The sequence below is a fragment of the Mustela nigripes genome, chromosome 13 (genome assembly GCF_022355385.1).
Source record: "Mustela nigripes isolate SB6536 chromosome 13, MUSNIG.SB6536, whole genome shotgun sequence".
Taxonomy (NCBI): Eukaryota; Metazoa; Chordata; class Mammalia; order Carnivora; family Mustelidae; genus Mustela; species Mustela nigripes.
In genome coordinates, this window is record NC_081569.1 from 101,713,857 (window position 1) to 101,738,877 (window position 25,021).

The following is a 25,021-nucleotide window of genomic DNA, read 5'->3' on the forward strand; positions in this document are numbered from 1 at the left end:
TGAAACCAAATAAAACCAAATAATGAAACCAAAAACAACGAAACCAAATGGGGCTACAAACAGCCCCATTTGATTTAATATGTTTGATGGCTTGAGATAATTGTTTTAATCATTGCTAGAATAAACAAAGTTGTATAAAACATATATTTAGGACTTTTCTGCCACTCTGCCATCTCAGGCCAACTTCATCTTGTTCCTCTTTCAGCTTCTTATCACTCACTGTGGCCTCACCGTGCCACACTGTTGCCTTTTTTGGGGAGCTCCCTTAGGAGAGTGTATCATAGGGTCTGTCACCTGATGGACTGCACTGGCTCTGGTAGCTGTGTTTTTGGGGATCATTCCCACTGTGTAAATGGAGAAAGAGAATCAAGGGAGCAACTAGCCTAAAATGGTTTCACTGCCCTCTCACTTAATCTTATTTCCCCCAAACTAGTCCTATACGAAGTGTGGCCCACTGGCCAGCTTTAGGATGAGTCTGTGATAAGAACAGAAATTAAGGGGGTGCCGGGTGGCTCAGTGGGTTAAAGCCTCTGCCTTTGGCTCAGGTCATGATCCCAGGGTCCTGGGATCGAGCCCCGCATTCGGGCTATCTGCTCAGTCGGGAGCCTGCTTCCCTTCCTCTCTCTGCCTGCCTTTCTGCCTACTTGTCATACCTGTCTGTCAAACAAATAAATAAATAAAATCTTTAAAAAAAAAAAAAAAGAACAGAAATTAAGAATGGGTGCCTGGATGGCTCAGTCAGTTAAATGTCTGACTCTTGATCTCAGCTCAGGTCTTGATCTCAGGGTTTCGAGTTCCAGCCCCATGTTGAGCTCCATGCTAGTTATGGACATACTGAAAAAACAACAACAATAACAACAAAACTTTGAAGAACAGAAATGGAAAATAAGAGTTTTAGAAATTTTACTGGCAATTTGACAGAGTAATTTTCCATGTGCTGAGTTTAATAATAAAGAATTTGGGCTTTTATTTTGTCTTTTTTAATTTTCATTTTTTAGTAGTTTTATTATATTTTCAAAACAGTTCACAGTGTATTAAGAAAAAAAGCAAACTGGTTATTAACCACAGACAGTTTGAGAAATTAGACCACAGAGTCTCTAATAGGACTTTTGAAAATGAAGGTGTGCTCTCCACATACAAACCATTGTCATTTTAGTTTGATGATCTCTCTGTAATGCTTTGTCATTTCATTGTTTTTAACTCATCTGAAATTCCCCCAAACAGTACAGTGACATGGTGAAAATGCTGGAGTCTTTACTAAATTTGGCTCTATGCCACCTACAATCCTGGGCAAATGGTTTAAGTTTTCCAACCCTGGCCTCCTCATCTGTAATATGAAACCTCAGAGAGGTGTTTTTCAGATTAAACAAAAGAATGTATGTAATACACAGAATAGTATGGATCAAACATTGTCAATGCAATAAATGTTGGGTATTAATTAGCTGTAGTAAATACTATTATAAAGTGGTGATCATACTTATCTACCATCATGAGAAAAGTACAGATTAACATATTATAATTACTCATTAAACATGAAACCATATCAAGTACAAGATCTTTTTTGGAATGAGGATATAATCTTTGTCCTCTAGCAGCTTAGAGTGCTGTGAAGTGTGTAAACCTGGCGATTCACAGACCTGTACCCCTGGGGATAAAAATATATGTTTATAAAAAATAAAAAAAAAAGAATCTAACAGATCTAACAAAAATTGAAGGAAATCAATTTTTTTGATTCCTCCAAGGAAGCAAAATGTTTAAACAGGACAGTATTTGCGATGAGCCTGAAAGGATGGATTTACATTTTAGAACTTTGAATCAAATATAACACAGAGGGCGCCTGGGTGGCTCAGTGGGTTAAGCCGCTGCCTTCAGCTCAGGTCAAATATAACACAGAGTAGTTTCAAATGATCATGATATATTAAGCTAATACTGATCGGATATTAAATCAGACATTAAGTTTGATGTCAATATTACAGTATGATTCCTTCCCAATTTTTAAAAAAATTATTTGTACAGGGATGCCTGGGTGGCTCAGTGGGTTGGGCCTCTGCCTTCGGCTTGGGTCACGATCTCAGGGTCCTGGGATTGAGTCCTGCGTGGGACTCTTTGCTGGGTCGGGAGCCTGCTTCCCCTCTCTCTGCCTGTCTCTCTGCCTACCTGTGTTCTCTGTCAAATAAATAAATAAAAATCTTAAAAAAATTATTTTACAGATAAAGGCCTAGGTGAAGAAATTAAATGATTATTTCTTGGAGGTGAGATTATGGGAAAATATTTGTTTTCTTTATTCTCTTAAAATTTTTTTTTGATACTTAAGGTTTTTTTAAAAGATTTTTATTTATTTGTCAGAGAGAGAGAGAGAGAGAGCACACAAGCAGGCAGAGTGGTAGGCAAAGGCAGAGAGAGAAGCACTCGCCCTGCCAAGCAAGGAGCCTGATGCAGTACTAGATCCCAGGACCCTGAGATCATGACCTGAACCAAAGGCGGTGGCTTAACCCACTGAGCCATGCAGGCGTCCTGATATTTAAGATTTTATACATATGTATTTTATCAGAGTAGTTTTATAATTGGACGAAACTACTTTTTTATTTTTTATTTCATATTTTACAAAACTACTTTTTAAAGGGCTGGCTCAAATCAAAGCCACTAGTTTAAGTATAACTTGGTACAACCTTTAAAAAATCATTTTTTAAGTAACTATAAATGTATGGATAAACTTTTACCTAATGATTCCATTTCTGACATTAATCTTAAAAAATCTACATTTATGAATGTCTTGTGATTTCTTTGTAATGGCAAAGAGAGGGGAATAAGTTATGTCCAAGAATAGAGAATTCAGTAAATTTTTCATGGTCAATTAATTTTATTCAGCTGTTAAAATGCTTATGAAGCTTACATAAAATATGAAAAACACTTATACATGTGAAAAAAGAGGACCCCCCAAATTGTGTGCACTTTATGATAACATTGTAAAATAAATACACACAGGACAAAAAGTCTAAGAGAAGATACACCAGATGCTGAGAGTGGCCATGTTTATATGAAAGGAATTTTTCTTTATTGTCTTCATGTTCTTTTTGTGTGTGTGTGTGTGTGTGTTTTGTTGTTGTCCTCATGTTCTACTATGCAGTTAAAATTATTTTTACAATGAAGGCAATGATCATTTTTTAAAAAATGATTTTATTTATTTGACAGACAGAGATCACAAGTAGGCAGAGAGGCAGGCAGAGAGAGAGGGGGGAAGCAGGCTCGCCGCCGAGCAAAGAGCCCTATGCGGGGCTCAATCCCAGGACCCTGGGATCATAACCTGAGCTGAAGGCAGAGGCTTTAATCCACTGAGCTACCCAGGCATCCCAAGGCAATGATCATTTTAAAGCCTGGGTATAAAAAGTTTCCTCACTGGCACTCCGATTTGAAAGTACTAAATTAATTTATTATTACCTATTCTATATATTCCTTTATAATTTCGTGAGCTTCTACAGACCACATTTTGAGGTTGTCAATCTCAAAAGTTTATCTATGTGCGGTAGTCCTGCCATGATGAAATCCAGCCTTCCAAGCTGGTAGCAGAACTAAAATTGGAACCCGAGTCTACGAGGATATCTAATAGCATTTAGTACCATTTGTAGCTCCAGATCCACCCAAGAGTTCTAATAAACTGGTCCTGGCTGCAGACTGAACACTGGCCATTGCTACCTTTCTGGCTCGCCAGCGGGTTTGATTCCTTTCGCTACAGCACGTCCCCGAGCTTTCGCTCTTCTCCACCACTTGGGGGCCCGCAGTACTTCACCGTTTTTAAGTCCCTCAGTCTTTCTGTCCCCAGCGTCCGAAGTACCGCAGAATGCCCGGCAGGAGTCGCTGCAACCCTCCCCCGGTACGGAGGCCCCTCCCCTGGCCAACCGTCGATTGGGCCGGCGCGTGACGTCACGCCGTTTTAGCCAAACAAATGGGTTTCGGGGCGAGCGTTGGGCTCTGCCGCGCCGTGCTGGGCGCTCGGTCCGCCTCAGCGGTGGGGAGCGAGCCAGGCCTGCAGCTGCCGCCGCCGCATCGGGGTGTGCAGCCCCGGGCCAGGCCCCGGCCGGGGCAGGAGCGCAGGTGGGTTGGGGCCGCGGTGGGGCGTGGCGTGAGGGCAGCGCGGTCGGGGTCCTGCGGCGGCGGCCACGGTGGCCGCTCCCCGCCCCCTCCCGCCTGCCTGCGCTCCCGGGGCGCGGGGCGGGTGGGGGCGGGGGCGCCGCCCGCGGGTCCCGGGCTCGCGGCGCGCTCGGGCGCGTCTGGGGCAGGGGCCGAGCGGCCCGCGCCTTCTCCCGGGCCGGCCTCAGCCAGCGCTCTGGCCGGGCGCTGAACGCCCCCACGGGCCACGGAAGGTCGAGCGGGCCGGCGGGCGACAGCCGGGTCCCCGGTCCAGGCTGAAGCCCCGGAGATCACGGATAGGCCGTGAGGAGGCGCTGGACCTGCTCTCTCAACCTCCGTGACCCGTGGCGGGTGGGAAAGTCGGGCTCTGGGTGGGGGTCGCGTCGCCCGGTCGCGCCCGCCTGGGCTAGCCACCCTGTCGGTTCCGCCCCGGCGCAGGTGAGCTGACGCCTGCCCTTAACCTTCCTCCGGGATTGGGCCGGACGGGGGCTCGGGAGCTTCTCTGGCCTCGGAGCAGGCGCGAGTCGACTGCGGGTTGGCCCCAGTCAGCCATGAGGTCATAGTGCTCTGGGTCCTCGTGTCTGTGACGTCAGAGGTTTCCAAGAGATGGGCTGTGATGTCACAGCAGGCCCGGGCTTGGACCTTGGCGCGCGGAAGGGCGGGGAAGACCGGGAGAGGAGAAGAAGGAAGTTCAGTCTTCTGTCGACGCCTGGAATCGCCGTGGATTTGAATCAAAAGTGGTTCGATACCAACATTTCATAGTTGTAATAGTTGTCAAGTTCTTTAACATCATTTCAAGCAAGTATTGTTGGTACAGTTCAATATAAGACACATTTGATATAGAAAAATCTAAGTCCGGAGGTTGGGGGGCGGGGGTTGAGTGTGCAACTGCCTTTCAGAAAGCTGAACTTAGAGTTTGATGGTTTGTGATTGGAATTGCTTTAAAAATGGAACCAGTTGGAGTGCTGATAATTCAGTTCGCCTCTCTCTCTTTAGCTTGGAATTATATCCGGTATCTGCTTGTTTGCATTTTTGTTAGAGTGGCTGGGAAAAGGGGGAGCAGATCCTAAATGAACTTTTTCTGTTGCGGAGGAGCCGGGAGGGAGATTTGATTAATCCAGTATTATTTTTAAGTAGCCATTACCTGATGATTTAATTGATTAAGTTGGGTTTGTCCTGTGCTATCATGGATAATTGAGGGTTTCCTATGGTTTTAACTCAACAAGCCGTTTTCTTGCTTTCCTACTAACACTGGGCTATGACAATAACATATCCCAGGATGGCTTGTCTGGACAAGTAACTAAAATTTTGTGTTTATTGCTTTCAAATATGAAACTAACAATTTCATTAAAGTTCCTTGTCTGTGAATACTGTGAGTCGCTTGCCATTACTAACCCTTTTCAGGTATTTCAACATATCAATATAATTTTTTCCTCTCTGTAGGATCATTTAAATAGAATCTAGTTTGAAAGGTAGTTGCCTTAAAATTGAAACATAATTACAATTTAGGGTGGTTAGCAGGAAGTTTGGGTAGGAGTCCTCAGTCCTTCCTTGTTGACTTTGACTTGAAGTGGTAGTTTTTCATTGCTAATACTTCCTCTTCTCCATTTGCTCTTTAAAAGTGATCGATAAGAGATTGTCTCTATGTATTTTGCACCAGCATGCTGGTGGAAGTTATGCTGTGTCCATTGACACAGGAAATGAAAGCAAAAATTTACCCTCATTAATTACTGTTTGATTTGACTGAAAGTTCACCAAAGAAGGCTTTCTTTCTTTCTTTCTTTTTTTTTTTTTTTAAGATTTTATTTATTTGACAGAGATCATAAGTAGGCAGAGAGGCAGGCAGAGAGAGAGGAGGAAGATGCGGGGCTTGATCCCAGGACCCTGAGATCATGATCTGAGCTGAAGGCAGAGGCTTTAACTGACTGAGACACCCAAGCGCCCCGAAGGCTTTCTTTTAAATCTCATTTTGATCCTCACTCACTATACCTTGGAAATTTGACAGCATTGTGTGTACCACTGAAAGTTGATATTTTTTTCTTTTAAGAAATTAGGAATTATATGTTAATATGTTGTTTGAAGGCTCTGAAGACAAAATTTGAGTGTTTGGATCCTCATAACTGATAGTTACAGAGTTAAGGCAAAACTGCTGATAGTGAGGGCTTTAGTCAGCCTACTCCAAGAGGAAAGGATCATGGCAAGATACTATGTAATGAAATTGAAGGAGGTTCAGAAGGACACTTGCTTGTGTCTTTTCCAAATAACCTTTCTGGGGCAGGCTATGCGGCTCTGTGTAAATTAAATGTACTTGTGTATATGGGAAGGGATGAAAGTCCAACTAAATGTGAGTTGAAAGACATATAAATGATGATAATAAAATAACCACTCCCTGGCAGTGCTTTTTTCCCCTCTATTGTGTTTAGTAGTTATGAATTTTTTTTTCCCTAATGGAAAATGAGATAATAGGTGGAGAATAATGTCTTTAGTGTATTCTGATGTGACTGAGGAACAATAACAGGTTTTTAAAAGCCAACTTATGTATACAGTTTTATAACTACTTAACGAGCCATAATTCTTCTGAAACATTTTTTTACAGCTTGTTTCCATCTTTGGCAGGATGTCTAGGAAGTAGCTTTTACTTCTTATAAATGGGAATTTATTTGAAATTGGGTTTATTATTATTTTAAAATGTTTCATTATCATATTCGGTTACTGCATTTGAAAGGACTAAATCATTCATTAGTGTCTATGGCATCTTTCAGACAGGTAAAGCAAATATGAGGAATGAAAGTGCTGTATTTTTTGAAATTTCCAAGTTCTTTGGAAATTCTATTAATTTAAATTCCTGTGCAAAATTTCTTTTTTCCTATGCAAAATTTTTACATTATTTTCTAAACTTAAATTTATGCTCAGTTTAATTTGGACAGTTTGGTTAATCTAGTAATCTAGTAATCTTGTTTTAATATTTGTTGGGGGAGAACATACTAATAGTTAGAGACATGATTTCGTGTTACCTTCCAAAATTTGCAGCTGTTTAGAACCAGATACTTGAGGGATGCTACTATGGTATAATGAATGCCTTCCTTGTTAAGTCATGTGTGACAAAGGCAAAATTCAGTAAATGCATAATCTACAGTCCTTTGGAAACAACAACAAGACAGAGCAAATTAACTCCAAATGCATTTAAGTTATCTGGAAATTGAATTCCTGCCATTCTTTGTCTTTGTATAATTGAACTTCTCTTTAGGTGATGTTTATGGTATTTTGAAGCTGATGAATGTATTGTATTATCTAGGAGAGTACTAATGATTAAAATGTAGGTGTCTCTTAACATTAGCTGAAAGAGTTTATCAACCTGTCATTTCCAACTCCATCTTCTAGTTAGCTCTCTCCACAGAGGAAACTCCAGATCTTCTCCTTTTAAATATTCAGCTTCAGAATCCTAGCACATACATTTCCCACCCTCAGGACAATGTGGGTACAAATATGAAACTAAGCATTAATATGTGAGATTAAATATTATCATGAGGCGTGGGTTTCATCCATCTAACAGACATTTTTTGAGTACCTCTGTACCAGGTACTTAGCCAGGGACTGTGACATGCCATTTTGTCCTTGCTGCAAGGGTTCTTGACCTTGTTTTAATATTCCTTTGCCATGGAGGGCCATGGGTTTGAGGAGCCAGAATTGGGCCAAGAAGGTGAACCATTAACGTTATGCTAGGTTGGCCAAAGGTCTCATCTAAAGGTCAGTCTAAGGAGGTATTTAGGGGGTGGCTGGGTGGCTCAGTTGTTAAGCATCTGCCTTCAACTGAGGTCATGATCCCAGGGTTCTAGGATTTAGCCCCGCATAGGGCTCCCTGCTCCGCAGGAAGCCTGTTTTTCCCTCTCCCATTACCCCTGCTTGTGTTCCCTCTCTCGCTGTGTCTCCCCCTCTGTCAAATAAAATCTTTAAAAAAAAAAAAAGGTTTTTAGAAACTCAGGTGAAAAGAATGGGAACAGATTGTTATACAGGCAAAGGGTCTAGATGCCACGGATTTTGATTATTCTAAAATGAACGGAACTTAGTGAGTGAGCACTTTGTTTCAGTAAAGAACGAGCACTCAAGGCCAGAACTAGTCTGTGTAGGCAGTCTAAAATTAGAGCTAGAGTGAAAGGGTAGAATCCAGACTTCCCACTCTGAAGCATGCATATATGTTTTCTTTATTCTCTAAGGTTGTTCCTTTGTCTTTTGTTTTCATTCCTGTCCTTGACAAAACTGCAAAATATATGAGCATCTCGCAGCCTTCATTTCCACTTTATTTTTATTTTTTTAAAGATCTTATTTATTTATTAGAGTGAGCAAGTGAGAGAACACAAGCAGGGAGAGTGGCAGAGGGAAGAAAAGCAGGCTCCCTGCTCAGCAGGGCTTGATCCAGGGACCCTGGGATCATCACCTGAGCCTAAGGTGGACACTTAATGACTGAACACCCAGGTGACCCTTCCCTGACATTTTATTATGAAAAATTTTAATCACAGAAAAGTGGCAAGAATGTGTTGAACAGTTGATTCTATAATTTATAGATTCTATAATTTATAATTCATATTTTGCCATATGTACTTACTTACCCACCCATCCTACCCTGCCTCTTTCTACCTCTGTCCTTTCATCAGTCCATCTTCTGTTTAGTTGTATTTTTACCCCCAAATACTTAAGTGTGCCCATCCTGAACTATTTGTTTACTGAATTTTTTTTTTTTTTTTTAAAGATTTAGACCACAAGTAGTCAGAGAGGCAGGCAAAGAGAGAAGGGGAAGCAGGCTCCTTGCTGAGCAGAGAGCCTGATGTGGTGCTTGATCCCAGGACCCTGAGATCATGACCTAGGCCAAAGGCAGAGGCTTAACCCACTGAGCCACCCAGGTGCCCCAATTTTTGTTTTTTGTTTTTTTTCTTTAAGAGTGCATGAGCAGGGGCGGAGGGTGCAGGCAGAGAATGAGTGAGAATCTTTTTTTTTTTTTTTTTAAGATTTTATTTATTTATCACAAGTAGGCAGAGAGGCAGGCAGAGAGAGAGGAAGGGAAGCAGGTTCCACTGAACTGAGAGCCTGACGTGGAACTCGATCCCAGGACCCTGGGATCATGACCTGAGCTGAAGGCAGAGGCTTTAACCCACTGAGCATATGGGATAGTCCACTGGGTTGCAAAAAGAAAAGTACTAGAACCTCCAGTTAATTTTTCATCCTTTTAGTATTTATTTTTGTGTTTGTTTTATACTGTATGTAAAATACAGAAGTTTGGTAGCATATATATATATATATATATGTAAAATTTAGAAGTATGTACATTTATGTGGGTGCATGTTAAAATTTTTCAAATCATGGGAGTGGTCAGAAAAGTTGAGATAGGGCGCCTGGGTGGCTCAGTGGGTTAAGCCACTGCCTTCATTCAGCTCAGGTCATGATCTCAGGGTCCTGGGATCGAGTCCCGCATCGGGCTCTCTGCTCGGCAGGGAGCCTGTTTCCTCCTCTCTCTCTCTCTGCCTGCCTCTCTGCCTACTTGTGATCTCTCTCTGTCAAATAAATAAATAAATAAAATCTTAAAAAAAAAAAAAGAAAAGTTGAGATAACCATAGAGCAGTGCTGTTCAGTAGATATATAATGTGAGCTACATGTAATTTAAAATTTTCTAGATTACCACATTAAAAATGGTAAAAAGAAACAGCTGAAAAGAATTTTAATAATGCTGTTTAACATAATATATCTCATACAGCATGATTTCAACAGGTAGTTAATTATAAAAAATTACTGAGATAGTTTGCATTCTTTTTTTCATGCAAAGTCTGAAATTTGATGTTCATACTACATGTAAATATCATCTCAGTTAAGGCAGGTGATATTTCAGATGCTCAAAAACCAAATGTCTCTAGTGGCTTCTGTACTGGATAGCACAGATTTAGACCAGTGATCATTCTAGGTTTAGATTTAGATTTCTATAATAGTCTCTGTAGTTTTCGTAAATTCATTATTTACTCTCTTCAGTCTTTTTGTACACTTGTTGGGTTAATTGAACAAAAATCCCACTGGAATTTTACTTTCTGCATCACATTTAAAAGTAGCTTTTGAGACTTTTCATAAGGTGATTCATCCCATCTTTCTTCTTCACATGTTTCTAGGAGTGCTTGCAACAAACCTGGGGTTCAGTTAGGTAGTTTCCTGAGCTGTGCCTTCTCTTCCCATTTCTGCAGATGTCCTCATCCATTATGAGGAGCCTGTTTCCATAAAACCGTGGACTGTCCAGTCCCTCTGCAGTCTGTCCGGAACTCTGCTGTGTGTAATGAGTGCTCAGGCGCACCTTAGCTCTTCATCATGTACTGGCATTTCTTGATTTGTTTCATGAGTATTATTTGTCTTATTTCCCTTACTAAATACTAAGCTTCAGATCTTATGTCTTCAAATTGTAGACACATAGTTAAAGGCTTAGCTTTTCCCCCTCATCCCCCCACCGCCCGTTTATTTATATCTACACCCAGTGCAGGGCTCAAACTCACAATCCTGAGATCAAGAGTCACATGTTCCTCTGACTGAGCCAACCAGGTGCCGCATTTCCTCTCATCTTTAAGGGGGATTTAAATTTGTAGCTTTAAATTTTTTGAAATTCTGTTTTGTTTTCTACTCTGCTGGTTAACTTGGACACCTTCTAGCAAATTCAGTTGTAGGAGTTTGTGTATTGAAGTACTCATTTGGTTTTTAAAAATTAGTTAATTAATTAATTTTGGTTATAAAGTAGTCTACTTGAAGCTCTAAGATCACTCTTGGAGCTACAGTAAGGAATTATTGATTAGCTGGAGTTTCTGGAGATGAAATTTTGAGTTTAATAAGGAAGTTTGAAAGGACACATTTGCTCTATTGTCCAGGAACCAAGAGTGGCAAACTTGTTTCCTAAGTAGGCCAAGAGATTTTATTTCAAGTTCAGTCATCAGGATTATTCTCTGGAGGTTTGTGGTACTTTCTGCACAGTAGTCACTTTAGCCCTAGGAGATAGGTTTCTCTAGTTCAGGCAGTCTTCTGGTTGAAGAGCCCTACCATTCATTACAATGCTTTAGCTCATTTGGAATACTACAAAAAGAATGACTAAAATGGATCCTGAAAATAATTCTGAAGATCATATGTAGCTTTATGTTTTATGAATCCTGTCTTTCATTTGATATTTTGCCTGTGTTATATTTAACATGTTATATGGTTATCTTGGTAAAATAGCTATAAACCAACATTTTTAACTTGTGGCATTGCAAGACCTATTTGTTTACTATTCATTTACTAAGAAAAGGGCAGTATGTTTAAGATGCCAGGCATTATGTTAAGCACATTAGTTAACTTCTGTCACTTTTTCTTTTAGCTTCTTTTACGAATCTTTTATATACTCTTTGGCAAATAGCCAAAAAATGGTCTTGTCTTTTCTTTTTTTTTTTTTTTTTCCTTAGGATTTTATTTATTTGTCAGAGAGGGAGTACAGGCAGCGGAAGAAGCAGGCTCCCCATTGAACAAGGAGCCTGGGATCAGGACCTGAGCTCTTGGCAGATGCTTAACCAACTGAGCCACCCAGGTGTCCATGGCAAATAGGAGTCTTTTTAAGAATATATTCTTTTGTCTTATTTAACACCTTGTAGGTTTTCCTGTCTTTTTGGCAAATATTAAGTAAAATTGTTTTTGTTTGGATATTTATTTATTAAGATATATTAACTTCTAGAAAGTTCACATTTTTTTTTAAATTAGCAGGAGGATATGTTTTCCTCAAAATATAACTTTACATATAAGTTGCATATATTTGTAAGACTGTAGTATAAAATATTTTTACCTTTAAAAATTACACTTAAAACATTTTAGAGCTACTAATTTTCTAAAAAAAATTGATGGTCTTGAAATTTAAATGAAAACTTAAGCTATGTTATTAGTAACTGTTATATTTCTGAATTGAAAAAATGAATTATTTCCCCCCTTCTTTATTTGATCTAGGGGCTTAGCTTTTGCATTACAGATCTTCTAAGTAACCCAAAATATCCTTGGGTATATTACAAAAAAAAATTACGTGATTCTTAACTGTAGTTGTTATCTTTTTTTGTGAATCTACCTTGTCTATCCTGCTTAAATTTTTATTATCCTCTTTTAGGAGAGAATGAGGAGTTATAAAGCTTTTAAGAATTGTTGCTTTATGAATATCTCATGGATTTCCCCTCTTTTAAGGAACATTAAAAACAAGGGCAGCCTGCTTCTTTAAAAGATATAATTAATTTTGAAGATTAAAATCTGCTTGCCAGCTCATTTGTTGTACTACTTAAATATTATGATTTTATGTTTTTAAAGGTCTGTGCCCCTCCCCCAGTGTTTCTAAGGATTTCTTTTACCAAACACTTGTTAAATTTTTCTCTTGTTTAATGGCTTAATGGCTGTGGTTTAAATACATGTTACCTCTTGACCACAGTCCTATAATTCAGTGGGAATTCCTTTAAAAGTCTTAATTGGTTTCTTCAGTAAATACCTTTAGGACTAGTTTGACAATTACTAATCTTTTTTTCTGTAGAATCAGGTAAAAATTTTTTACATTGCTAATACCAAGAAAAAGGTAACAGGATTAAAATACGCAAATTTTCAAAGTGTTGAGAAAAGAAAACCAGGGAAGGTCAGTTTGATAAATTTCTCAGAAATCCTCATTTTATTTCAATTTCTAATCTGATTCACAGACTTTCACAGTTACTATTTGTAACTCTTCGTAATCTATACTTGCCCAGTAAAAAAGAACCTTTTGTATGATTGTTACAGTTAGTCAGAGGAAAAAGCCTGTTGGCCTTTTTGATTTTGCTAGCTGCTTTTGTTTGTTCTTACTGAAAGTAGATAATGAGAAATTAAAAGATAAATAATATATTTCCAGCAGTAGAATGACCCCAATGCCTTCCTGTTGGCTTAAAATGTTTTCTTGTCTTTTTTTTTTCCCTCGAAAGAAGAGTAGTCTCCTTGCCTTTTTCCTCCTCCTAACATATTCTTTTCTCATTTTTGTGTCTAGTGGTTTTCTGGGTAATTAGTCCAGTGTGAGATCTTTTTGAAGCTAAAGTTAATAAAAGTTCAAATAAAATCTGCATATACCAAAATTTCAAAAAATTTAAATGGAATATTTAATAGGATTAATGAGCATTGCTTACTTGGATAGGTAATGTGTTCATGTGGTTCAAAATAATAAAAGGTGCAAAAACTTGAGTTTTCTCCTCTCTCCTATCTGTTGGGCACACTTTTCCCCTCCCTACTTTTTAAAAAAACGTTAAGCTGTAGAAGATTCTGTATACTATTACCTTGCCTTTTTCACTTGATTTTTGTCTTTTATGTATTGTTATATGAAGAGTGTATTAGTGATAGAAAATCTTAACTAGCAGTGGGTTAAACAACAAAGTACTTCTCTTATTAAAGTTCAGATATGGGATCTACGGCTGATAAAGCACTCATGCTATTTCTTGCTCTTGTTTTGAGACATGATGAATACCGTAAAATGCACAGATATTAAGCAGATGATTTGATGAGTTTTGACAATTGTATATAACCAACCCTGCAGTTGAGAGCCAGCCCCTGCCCTCTAGCCTATCCTCATTCCTTACTCTACCCCTTGGGTCTTATCATACTATTACTACTCCACTGTTTGTTGTCCATGCCTTAATTGCCCTAGGTGGATCTTCAGCTATTGGAGCCTCTTCCACACTAAGATACAAGAAGGGGCAAAGGTTACATGCCAGCCTTTTTATTTGTTATTTCTTTCTTTCTTTATTTTTTAAAGATTTATTTATTTGACAGACAGAGATCACAATTAGGCAGAGAGGCAGGCAGAGAGAGAGGAGGAAGCAGGCTCCCCAGTGAGCAGAGAGCCCGATGTGGGGCTTGATCCTGGGACCCCAGGACCATGGCCTGAGCCAAAGGCAGGGGCCGAAATCCACTGAGCCACCCAGGCACCCCACATGCCAGCCTTTTTATAGGAAGATTTTAAGAAGCTGCTACTTCACTACATTTCCAATCACGTTTCAGTAGCCATACTCATAAATACAGGCATGCCTTGTTTAATTGTGCTTCACTTTATTGCACTTTGCAGATTTTGCATTTTTTACAAAGTGAATGTTTGTGGTACCCAGTGTTGAACAAGTCTGTCAGTGCCATTTTTCCATCAGCATTTGGTCAGTTTGTGTGTTTGTGTAACATTTTGGTAATTCTTTAATATTTCAGACTTTTTTTATTATTCTGTTTGGGTAATTTGCAGTGAGTGATCTTTGATTGTAATTGCTTTGGGGTGCCATGAACTGTGCCCATATAAGATGGTGCCCTCAGTAACTGTTGTGTGTTCTAACTGCTCCACTGAGCAGCTAGCTGTTCCTCTTTCTGTCCCACTCCTTGGGCCTCTCTCTATTGCCCGAGATATAAGGTAGTGGAATTAGGCCAGTTAATAAACCTACAGTGGCCTTTCAGTGTTCAAGTTAAGGGAAGAATTACATATCTCTCACTTTGAAATCAAAGCTAGAGGGGTGCCTGGGTGGCTTAGTGGGTTAAAGCCTCTAACTTTGGCTCAGGTCATGATCTCAGGGTCCTGGGATCGAGCCCCACGTTGGGCTCTCTGCTCAGCGGGGAGCCTACTCCCCCGCCCCCGCCTGCCTCTCTGCCTACTTGTGATCTCTGTCTGTCAAATAAATTAAAAAATAAAAAAAAAAAGTTTGAAATCAAAGCTAGAAATGATTACGCTTAATGAAGAAGACATGTCCAAAGCTGAGACAGGCTGAAAACTAGGCCTCTGTGTCACACAGCCAAGCTATGAATGCAAAGGAAAAGTTCTTGAAGGAAATTAAAAGTGCTACTCCAGTGAACATACGAATGAAGAGAAGACAAAACAGCCTTACTGCTGATACGAAGGAATTTTTAGTGGTCTGGATAGAAGATCAAACCAGCTACTACTTTAAGCCTAATCCAGAGCAAGGCACTCATTTCTCTTCAATCTGTAAAGTCTGAAGGAGGTGAGGAAGCTGTAGAAGAAAAGTTTGAAACTAGCAGAGGTTGGTTTATGAGCTTTTGAAGCCATCTCAGTAACCTTAAAGTGTGAAGTAGAGCAACAAATGCTGGTGTAAAAGCTGCAGTAAGTACTCAGATGACAGAGCTAAAATGATTAATGAAGGTGGCTTACACTCAATAACAGATTTTCATTGAAAATGAAAAAGCCCTATATTGGAAGAAGATGCCTTTTAGTGTTTTCGTAGCTAGAGAGAAGTCCATGCCTGGTTTCAGGTCTTCAAAGGACAGGTTGACTTGTTAAGGGGCTAATGCTAATGATGACTTTATTATTTTTAAAAAGATTATTGATTTATTTATAATAATAAATTTATTTGTTAATGAATAAATATATATAGAGAGAGATCACAAGTAGGCAGAGAGGCAGACAGAGAGAGAGGGAAGCAGGCTCCCTGCTGAGCAGAGAGCCCCCCCTCATCTTTTTTTTTTTTTTTTAAAGGTTTTATTTATTTATTTGACAGATCACAAGTAGGCAGAGAGGCAGGAAGAGAGAGAGGGGGAAGTAGGCTCCTTGCTGAGCAGAGAGCCTGATGTGGGGCCCTATCCCAGGACCCTGAGATCATGACCTGAGCCGAAGGCAGAGGCTTTAACCCACTGAGCCACCCAGGTGCCCCCAGCCCTCTCCATCTTGATCCCAGGACCCTGAGACCATGACCTGAGCCAAAGGCAGAAGCTTAACCCACAGAGGCTTAACCCCTGTGCCAAAAACCAAGAGTTGGATGGTCAACTGACTGAGCCACCCGGGCGCCCCCTAATGATGGCTTTAAAGATTTTATTTATTTATTTATTTGACAGAGAGAGATCACAAGCAGGCAGAGAGGCAGGCAGAGAGACAGAGAGGAGGAAGCAGGCTCCCTGCTGAGCAGAGAGTCCGATGCGGGACTCCATCCCAGGACCCTGAGATCAGGACCTGAGCCGAAGGCAGCGGCTTAACCCACTGAGCCACCCAGGCGCCCCTAATGATGGCTTTAAATTGAAGCCAGGGCCTGTGTACTATTCCAAAAATCCCAGGGTCTTTAAAAATTATGCTAACTCTATTCTGCCTGTGCTCTATTAAATGGAACAACAAAGCCTGGGTGACATGACAGCGCCTCTGTTCATGACATGGTTTATCCAATAATTTTAAGCTCACATATTGAGTGAAACCTACTTCTCAGATATTGAAATAGCACCTCTCATTGGCCACTGGAGAGCTGTGATGGGGATGTTGTTTTTGTGACTGCTAACACAACATCCATTCTGTGGCCCATGGATCAAGGAGTCGTTTTGATTTTCAAGTCTTTTATTTAAGAAATTCATTTTGTAAGGCTGTAGCTGCCATTCCTGGGCAACATAAATTGAAAACCCCCTGGAAAGGAGTCCCCAGGACCCTGGGATCATGACCTCAGCTGAAGGCAGGTGCTTAGCTGGCTGAGCCACCCAGGTATCCCTCTGCTTTGCTTTTTAGACCTAACACTATTGCATACTTAATAGACTATAGTATAGTGTAAACGTAACTTTTGTATATACCAGAAAAGCAAAAAACTCAGTTGATTTGCTTTGTTGTGGTATTTGCTTTACTGTGGTGGTCTGAACTGAACCCGTAGTATCTCTCAGATATGCCCCTATTTCAAAGTAAACTGATAGGAAGATAAGTGAGTAATGTGTTTTTCAGGAGTTCCTCTTTTAAAATGTAGATTAGGACACAGGGTTAAAATGCGGTAATTTTTTTCCCCCCTCTTTCTCACATCACATTCCTTAGCGTGTAGAAACATGTTCCAGCTAATCTTTAAGTACCCATTAACTTAATTGGGGACAAAGAAAGTAATCAACCAGTATATTCAATTCAGTTCCTTTTTTATAATATTCCTGTGTTTCTCTTTCTAACCTTTTATTCTCCAGTTGCTGCGTGGGCTCAGATAAATTAGGTAAAATATACTCTGCTAAATTGTAATTTTTCATAGAATAATAAGTGTTTTTTTTTTTTTTAAGATTTTATTTATTTGTTAGAGAGTGTGCTGGGGGTGGGGGCAGATTATGGAGGCGGGGGGGGGGGGAGAGAATCTCCAGCAGATTTCCTGCTGAGCACAGAGCCGAGGAGGGGGTCTGAGCACAGAGCCGAGGAGGGGGTCTGTCCTACAAACTGAGATGGTGACCTGAGCCAAAAACCAAGAGTTGGATGGTCAACTGACTGAGCCACCCAGATGCCCCAGAATAATAAATGTTTTTAAAATATGTTTTTATCTCTATAAAATAAACTTCTGGTTGGAACTCGAGGAAAAAAAATTCATAGTAATTTTCCATACAACCAGGTGGTATTATGAGCTAGCTGTACTTAATTTTGAAGTAGGAAGCAGCAGGATGCCTGGGTGGCTCAGTCGGTTAAGCAGCTGCCTTCAGTTCAGGACAGGATCCCAGGGTCCTGGGATCAAGCTCATATCGGGCTCCCTGATCAGCGGAGAGCCTGCTTTTCTCTCTCCCTCTGCCTGCCACTCTTGCCTCCTGGTGCTCTTTAGCTCTCTGTCAAATAAATAAATAAAATCTTAAAAAAAAAAAAAAAAGCCCACACAAGTTGGGTTTTATATTAAAAAAAAAAAAGGGAAATAACATTCAAAAAAGGATTGTATACATATGTTTTCCCAAACTACATGATCTCTTTTTTTTTTTTTTTTTTTACTTTTTTAAAAAAAATTTTTATTTATTTGACAGAGATCACAAGCAGGCAGAGAGAGAGAGGAGGAAGCAGGGTCCCCGCTGAGCAGAAAGCCCGATGTGGGGCTCGATCCCAGGACCCTGGGATCATGACCTGAGCCAAAGGCAGAGGCTTTAACCCACTGAGCCATCCAGGCGCCCTCATTTCCATATACTTAATGTAGATATCCAATTTCACTGGTTTCTGGCTTAACTTTTTTTTTTTTTTAACCAGTACTCTAATTTTTTTTGGGGGGGAGGGGGTTTGGGAGAAGGGGGTGGGATTATGGACATTGTGGAGGGTATGTGCTTTGGTGAGTGCTGTGAAGTGTGTAAACCTGGTGATTCACAGACCTGTACCCCTGGGGATAAAAATATATGTTTATAAAAAATAAAAAATTAAAAAAAAAAAAACTACATGATCTCTTAAGAGAGCAGAGACCTTTTACTCAGCTATGGTAGCATACAGCATTTGCATTTTTTTCTCTAATTGAAGTGTATCTTGGGAAAGTGGCAGAAAAATGATTAGATTCCCAGTAGCAATGTATTGGTCCTTCAGGGGCAGGGGGAATAAACTATTTATCTAATATCATTTTTTAAAAAAAGATTTTTAAAATTTATTTGAGAGAGAGGGAGTGAGAAAAAGAGCACACAAGCAGAGGCAGATGGAGAGGGAGAAGCAGACTCCCCTGCTGAGCAGAGCCTGATGTGGGCTTGATTCCTAGGATCCTGGGATCAGGACTTGAGCCAAAGGCAGACACTTAACCAACTGAGCCACCCAGGCGCGCTGTATAATGTTATTGTTAGTACTTTTGAAATTTTCATCTATTTAGGTAAAGAAATTTAATGGGCTAATATCTATGTTCTAAAGATAGAGACTTTAAAGAGACTTTCAGTATAATATCCCATTTTATTTGGAGGTCAAGTTTTTGTGAATCTTTTTTTGAGCAATGAAGCCCTAAGAAGTTAAAGAACAGGAAAAAAAAGATTTCCTTTACTTGATAAGCGGCATTTGTAGTCTTCCTTTTTGTAGTCTTCCTGTAGTCTTTAGTAGTCTTTCTCAGGCCCCTTCCTGAGGTCTTCATAATTAATTAATTAATTAATTTTAAAAAAAGATTTAAAAAATTTAGTTGACAGAGAGAGATCACAAGTAGGCAGAGAGGCAAGAAGAGAGAGAGAGAGAAGGAAGCAGGCTCCCTACCGAGCAGAGAGCCCAATGTGGGACTTTATCCCAGAACCCTGAGATCACGACCCAAGCCGACGGCAGAGGCTTAACCCACTGAGCCACCCAGGTGCCCCAGGTCTTCATAATTTAGAACAGAAAGTGGTGTGTCTTGTTTTTTCCTGTGTCCTTAGCATAAAAGTAGTGTCTAGTACATGGCTGGTGTTCAGTAAACATTTGTTGAATGAATATTTATGAATTGATTTCTTTCTTTTGGTTTTGCTAGCACACATTTTTTGGGCAGAGAGGGAGATACTGTTGAGAGACTAAATTATAATAGCGGACGTTTTTGCTTGTTAGGTAGTGGTGGTGGTAATCAGGTACGCATGTGCTTGCCTTAGGACTTGTATTGGCTTTTTCCTGTGTCTAGAACACTGATCTCTTAGATATTCATGCCTAACTTCCTCCCCTCCTCTGAATCTCTTACATTTTGCCTTCTCAAGAAGCCCATATTGACCACTCCGTTTAAAATGGCAACTGCTCCCCTCTCACTGTACTTCCAACTTTCCTTATCCTAGTCTGTTTCTTCCCATAACAATTATCTCCTTGAAACATATACTATATAATTTACCTAAGATTATTACTCTCTCTCTCACCACCAGTGTTCTTGTGCCATTAGGGGCTTTAGATTATTTAGAGTATTTCAAGTGTATCATAGGTGCTCAGCAAGCATTTTTTGAATGAATGAAGGTAGGACAAAGGTAATACGTGAGAAAGTAAGTTATAAAATAATTTTTATTTTAAAAATCTGTATTTAAAAGTACTATTCCCATTACTTAAATGTTTTGCTTTTGGGGGCGCCTGGGTGGCTCAGTGGGTTGAAGCCTTTGCCCTCGGCTCAGGTCATGATCCCAGGGTCCTGGGATCAAGCCCCTTGTCGGGCTCTCTGCTCAGCAGGGAGCCTGCTTCCCTTCCTCTCTCTCTGCCTGCCTCTCTGCCTACTTGTGATCTCTGTCAAATAAAGAAAGAAAGTAAGTTTTGCTTTTGAAGACCACTGTGTTCCATTATGATACCAAGGCAAAACCTGTGTAGGTTTAAGAACTATATTCTCTAGGTGGAAAAGGGACCGAGTTTTAGCTTTGCTGAAATACATCACCTGCTTCAAGCCTCTACCATCATTTTTGGTGAAGTTGTCATGGCCTTTAGTGGTGATTCAGTTAAGACAGAGTCTCTAGGTTTGAGTGTGTTCCACTGTGTGGGCTTGGAGCATCTATTTCCTACTGGAGGTGGCTTTCCACAAAGTGAGGAATGACAATAGTAATACTTTCCTTCCTTCCTTTCTTTGGAGTAGGCCTTCTATTAAACATTTTATGTGAATTTTGTCTTTATTAAGACCCTGTGACGAATGTCTTCTTGTGCCCCTTTACTTGGGAAAACTTCAGAGGTTTTAGAGGTCAAGAGGTTTGCTTAGCCATAAGTTTGTTGAAGTTGGAATTCAAATCTGAACAGTACAACATGTAGAGAAACTTCACTACCCAAAATGTTTTCCTGGTGAAGAGGACCTTGTAGTGAAGAAGAAATTAGAAACAACTTAGTGGAACCCTGATGTCCCAGAGACCTTTATCTTTATTTGCTCCAGCTTCGCATGACTTCAGTTGATTGAATGAGGCCACTGTGATTGAAACAGTAGTATTATGTTAAAGTTAATTAATGCAACTTAAATAAAGTGTATTTTAAATAAAACCAGGATTGGCTCCTAATCAGATCTTCTGTTCTTTGAATTTGGTTTGGCTTAGGAACAATTAATTATAATTTGCCTTAAAAACAACAGCGATTTGTGGAGGGTGAATTAGAATCTACAGTTGCAGGAAATTATGGTTAAGGATACATATTCATATGCTGCAGCCAGTAATGTGCTTCAAGTTGTAAGACACTATTGTGTAGGTAAAATCATTTTATTTTAAAAAAATGCTCCAGAGCAAGACATGAACTACTACTTTTGGAGATACATTGAGACATTTTTGACCTGAGATGATCACTGGGGTGATATTTCCCTTTTAGGTTTCTAAAACTGTGATGAGAACGTCCTGCTGAATGAGGTGCTTTTCTTGATGCTCCCATTCAGCTTTAGTGGGATAAAATACTGACAAAAGCTTTTTCTTTTTCTTTCTTTTTTTTTTTAAAGACTTTATTTATTTATTTGACAGAAAGAGAGATCACAAGTAGGCAGAGCAGCAGGCAGAGAGAGGGGGCGGGAAGCAGGCTCCCTGGCGAGCAGAGACCCCGATGTGGGGCTTGATCCCAGGACCTGAGACCACAACCTGAGCTGAAGGCAGAGGCTTAACCCACTGAGCCAGCCAGGTGCCCCTCAAAAGCTTTTTCTTAATACTTATCTTTGCCCCTTTGAAGTAGCCAGCAGAGGCTCCTTTCTTGAATGCATGTTCATGGTGGGTAAAAAAATATAATGGTTCAGAAGAGTTTATGATGAAAGCAGTAATCCCCTTTCCTTACCCCCTCCTTGCCCTAGTTCCCCCTCCAGTGGAACCACTTCAGTTGTTTCTATGATTGATTTATAATTCCCCTTGTTAATATGCTTTTTCCATTTCTTGCTTTACCAATTTTAAGCATTATTTGTTGATGTTCTTCAGTGATCGTCAAGATGTAGCTCTCATATACCACCTGTCAAGAATTACTAGGGATCTGAGATTTTACCCTACTTGAAGCTAACAAGTTAGCCTACTGCCACAGTTTCATGGATGCTGGTGGAAGACTCTACAGAGTTAGAGATGAAGTACAGTTTATTATTCATAACAGTAGCAGTAGCCAGAGTATCAGCATTCATTCGTGCCCATGTCCTGAGCCTCAGTTCCCATAGGGTGCTGCAGAGAGGAGCACATAATACCTATTCACATAGTGGGTTTTGTTACTGGAGAAAACTCAGCTTAGAGATTTCAGATATTTTATTATAGATAGTCAGCATGTTTGCTCTTTGTTCCAGGGGGAGACTAAGCATGCCAGCTTTTTGTTCTTGAAGAAAACACTTCCTGTCTTGCAAGGCTGTATGTTATAACAGCCTTGAAAATCCAGTCCAGAACGATGAGCAGACAGTGTCTTGCCTGAAAGATACAGAGACCCATTACAGATTATTTCCCAACACCTCTATCCCATTTCCCATCTTCTTTCTGCTGTAGCTCTGTCATCATTTTTAGCTCTCTGGTTACCTTGGTAAATACTATGTATTTATTTTTATTATACTAATAGTAGGCGATATCTTTTGCCTTCCTGCTTTGAAAGAGGAGTATTTAAGAGACCTTGTGTGTGTTAGAAAACCAGTGCAGTCATAACTGTGAAAGAGAAAATTGGTTCCCAGAACTGAGAGTCCTGGAGGATAGAGTTGAAGAGCTGCTCTCTTGCTGTTACCAGTCTGATTTTCTCCTTTTAACTTTATTTTCAAGATCCTCCACACTGTCTACCACTTACCCACCTGTACAGATTCTAGGCTTTGTGTTTATTTCCAGACAAGTTGCAGCAAAGCAGAGAAAATGGATTAGAATAGTTAAGAGCCTGGTAAATGTGTGTACTCTTACAGATTGGTATGGGGTCAGCCCTGTATGTGGCATGTGTATTAGGGGTGGGGAGAAGGTAATTCTCCAAAGAGAGAACAGAATGTCCTCCCCATATCAGAATTCTCAGTTGTATTCTTTTGTTGGGGCGGGTATTACTTGCTTTTATAGCTTCCTTAATTTTTTCCATTTTTTAAAGATAGTGTCAAATTTCTAGTATGTCTCTTTTTCTTAGTTAGCTTCCTTGATACCCACTATCCTCCTGCTCTGTTCTGTGTGCTTTGTTTAGAATTGCTGTTCAACTGACATTTTGTGGCCTGCCTTCATTATACTCCTATTTCCCTTATAGTCCTCTTTCTTGGTTTTATTGCCTGTTTTGCTAGGGTACATACTAAGGTAAGATGTGTGGGAGGTAAATTTTGAACAATTCCTTGTCTGAAAAAGTTTTTATTCTTAAACTGTTGTTAGTGTGGCTGGGAATGGAAGTCTAGGTTGAACATAATTTTCTGTCACAATTTTAAAGCATTGCTCTCAGTTGTTAGTATCCTTCATTATTGATGAAAAGTCCTAGGCCAGTTTAATTCTTGTTTCTTTGTAGATGAGCTGTCTTTTCTCTGAAAGCTTGTAGTATTTTTTTAAATCTCTGTTGTCTCAAATTCTCCAGTACTATGTCTTGGTTTGGGCTTCTATTCATTTGAGCACTGAGTGGACCCTATTAAGGATGTTATGAAGACTTCTGTAAATCTATGAACTTATTCATCTTTTGTGGAAAATTTATATTTCTTCAGAAGCTTCCTCCCAATTCTTTTCTCCTTTCATTCTGGAATTCTTTTTTTAATTTTTATGTTTTTTTAATTGAAGCATAGGGGACACACAGTGTTACATTAGTTTCAAGTTTAGAACATGGTGATGCAACATCTCTGTGTTAAGCTGTGTTTCCTACTACTGCACCTGCCGTCTGTCTCCATGCAGCACTGTTACAGTACCATTGACTGTGTTCCCTGTTCTTTCTGGAACTCTTGCTAATCATGTGCTGACCTCCTGGACTGATGCTGTGTTTCCTTTGATCATTTTTTGTCTCTGTTTTTGTCTACTTTTAAAATTTCATCTTCACAACTTCAAACCTTCTGTTGCCTTTTTAAATTGTTTTTTATTTCCAACAGTCTTCTCTCAATCTTTTTTGCCTTTTCATAGCATCCTGTCTTGCTTCATGGATGCAAAATTTTGACTATTTCTGAGGATCTAAGTTAGAAGGCTTTAAACAAGATCTATTCTGTTTTATGAATTCTGTTTCTTCTTTTGTCACATTTCTTTAGCTTTGTGTTTCTTTATCTCTTTCATGATACAGATATTTGATTCTGATTTAACCAAGCAAGCGGAAGAATGAAACAGTATAAAATGGTTGGGATCTCTGTACCTACCTAGGGTCTGTCAACTGGTGAGCTTTGCATTAGGGTAAGCAGTTACATTATTCTTGATGAGTGGTGCTAAGGCCTATAATAGCTGCTGTTAATTCTCTTCAGACGGTTTAATTTTATTGAAGGATCTGCCAGTTAAATTATTTTTTAATAATGTAAATCTCAAAGATTATTAGGATTATGAAGAGAGTCAATGATCCAGGGTCTAGAAATATTCAAATAGTCATCTTTCCTATGTTTTAAAGTGAAAAGTTTTGAGGTATATAGTAGTATAGCAGAGAGCAGTCCAGATGTTGGAGCTAGACTGGTTGGGTTCAAATCTAGTTCTGCCACTTAGTTATAAGTTACTTAGTGTCTCAGTGCCCCACTTTTCTCATCTGTAATATTCAAACAATACTAATACTCACCTGGAGCACCTGGGTGGCTCAGTTGATTGAGTGGCTGACTTGGTTTTCAGCTCAGGTCATGATCTTGGGGTCTTCAGGTTGAGCCCTGTGTTGGGCTCCGTGCTCTATGAGGAGTTGGCTTGGGGATTCTCTCCCTCTCTCTCTGCCCTTCCCCAACCCTGAATTAAATAAATCTTAAAAAAAAAAAAAAAAATACTACAGGGGGACACCTGGGTGGCTCAGTCAGTTACTTTGTCAGTTACAGAACATCTGCCTTTGGCTTGGGTCATGATCCCTGGATCCTGGGATCTAGTCCCACAATGGGCTCTTTGCTCAGGGTTGAGCCTGCTTCTTCTGCCTGTAGCTCCTCTGCTTATGCATGCATGCTCTCTCTCTCTTTCTTTCTCTCAAATAAATAAATAAAATCTTAAAAAAAAATACTAGGGTGTAGTTATGAGGATTTATTTAAAAATACATGTTAAATACTTGGCATATAGTGAATTCTCAGAAGGTGTTAATTTTCTTTTTGCTCTGCCAGTAATAATTATGTAATTTAGGTATGGTGGTGATTGCCCACAGCAGAAATTTTGGTAGGATTAGGTGATTTTAGAATGTGTTTTTCTCTTAAGA

At 39.8% G+C, this 25,021-nt stretch overlaps 1 protein-coding gene across 1 annotated transcript in view; it reads left to right on the forward strand.

Annotated features, from left to right (window-relative positions):
• Positions 1 to 3,957: 3,957 nt before the first annotated feature.
• FBXO34 (F-box protein 34) overlaps positions 3,958 to 25,021 on the forward strand; it is an 80,559-nt gene continuing 59,495 nt past the window's right edge. The window contains exon 1 of the mRNA XM_059373259.1: positions 3,958 to 4,092. The gene's annotated coding sequence lies outside the window, so the exon portion shown is untranslated. The remainder of the gene's footprint in view (positions 4,093 to 25,021) is intronic.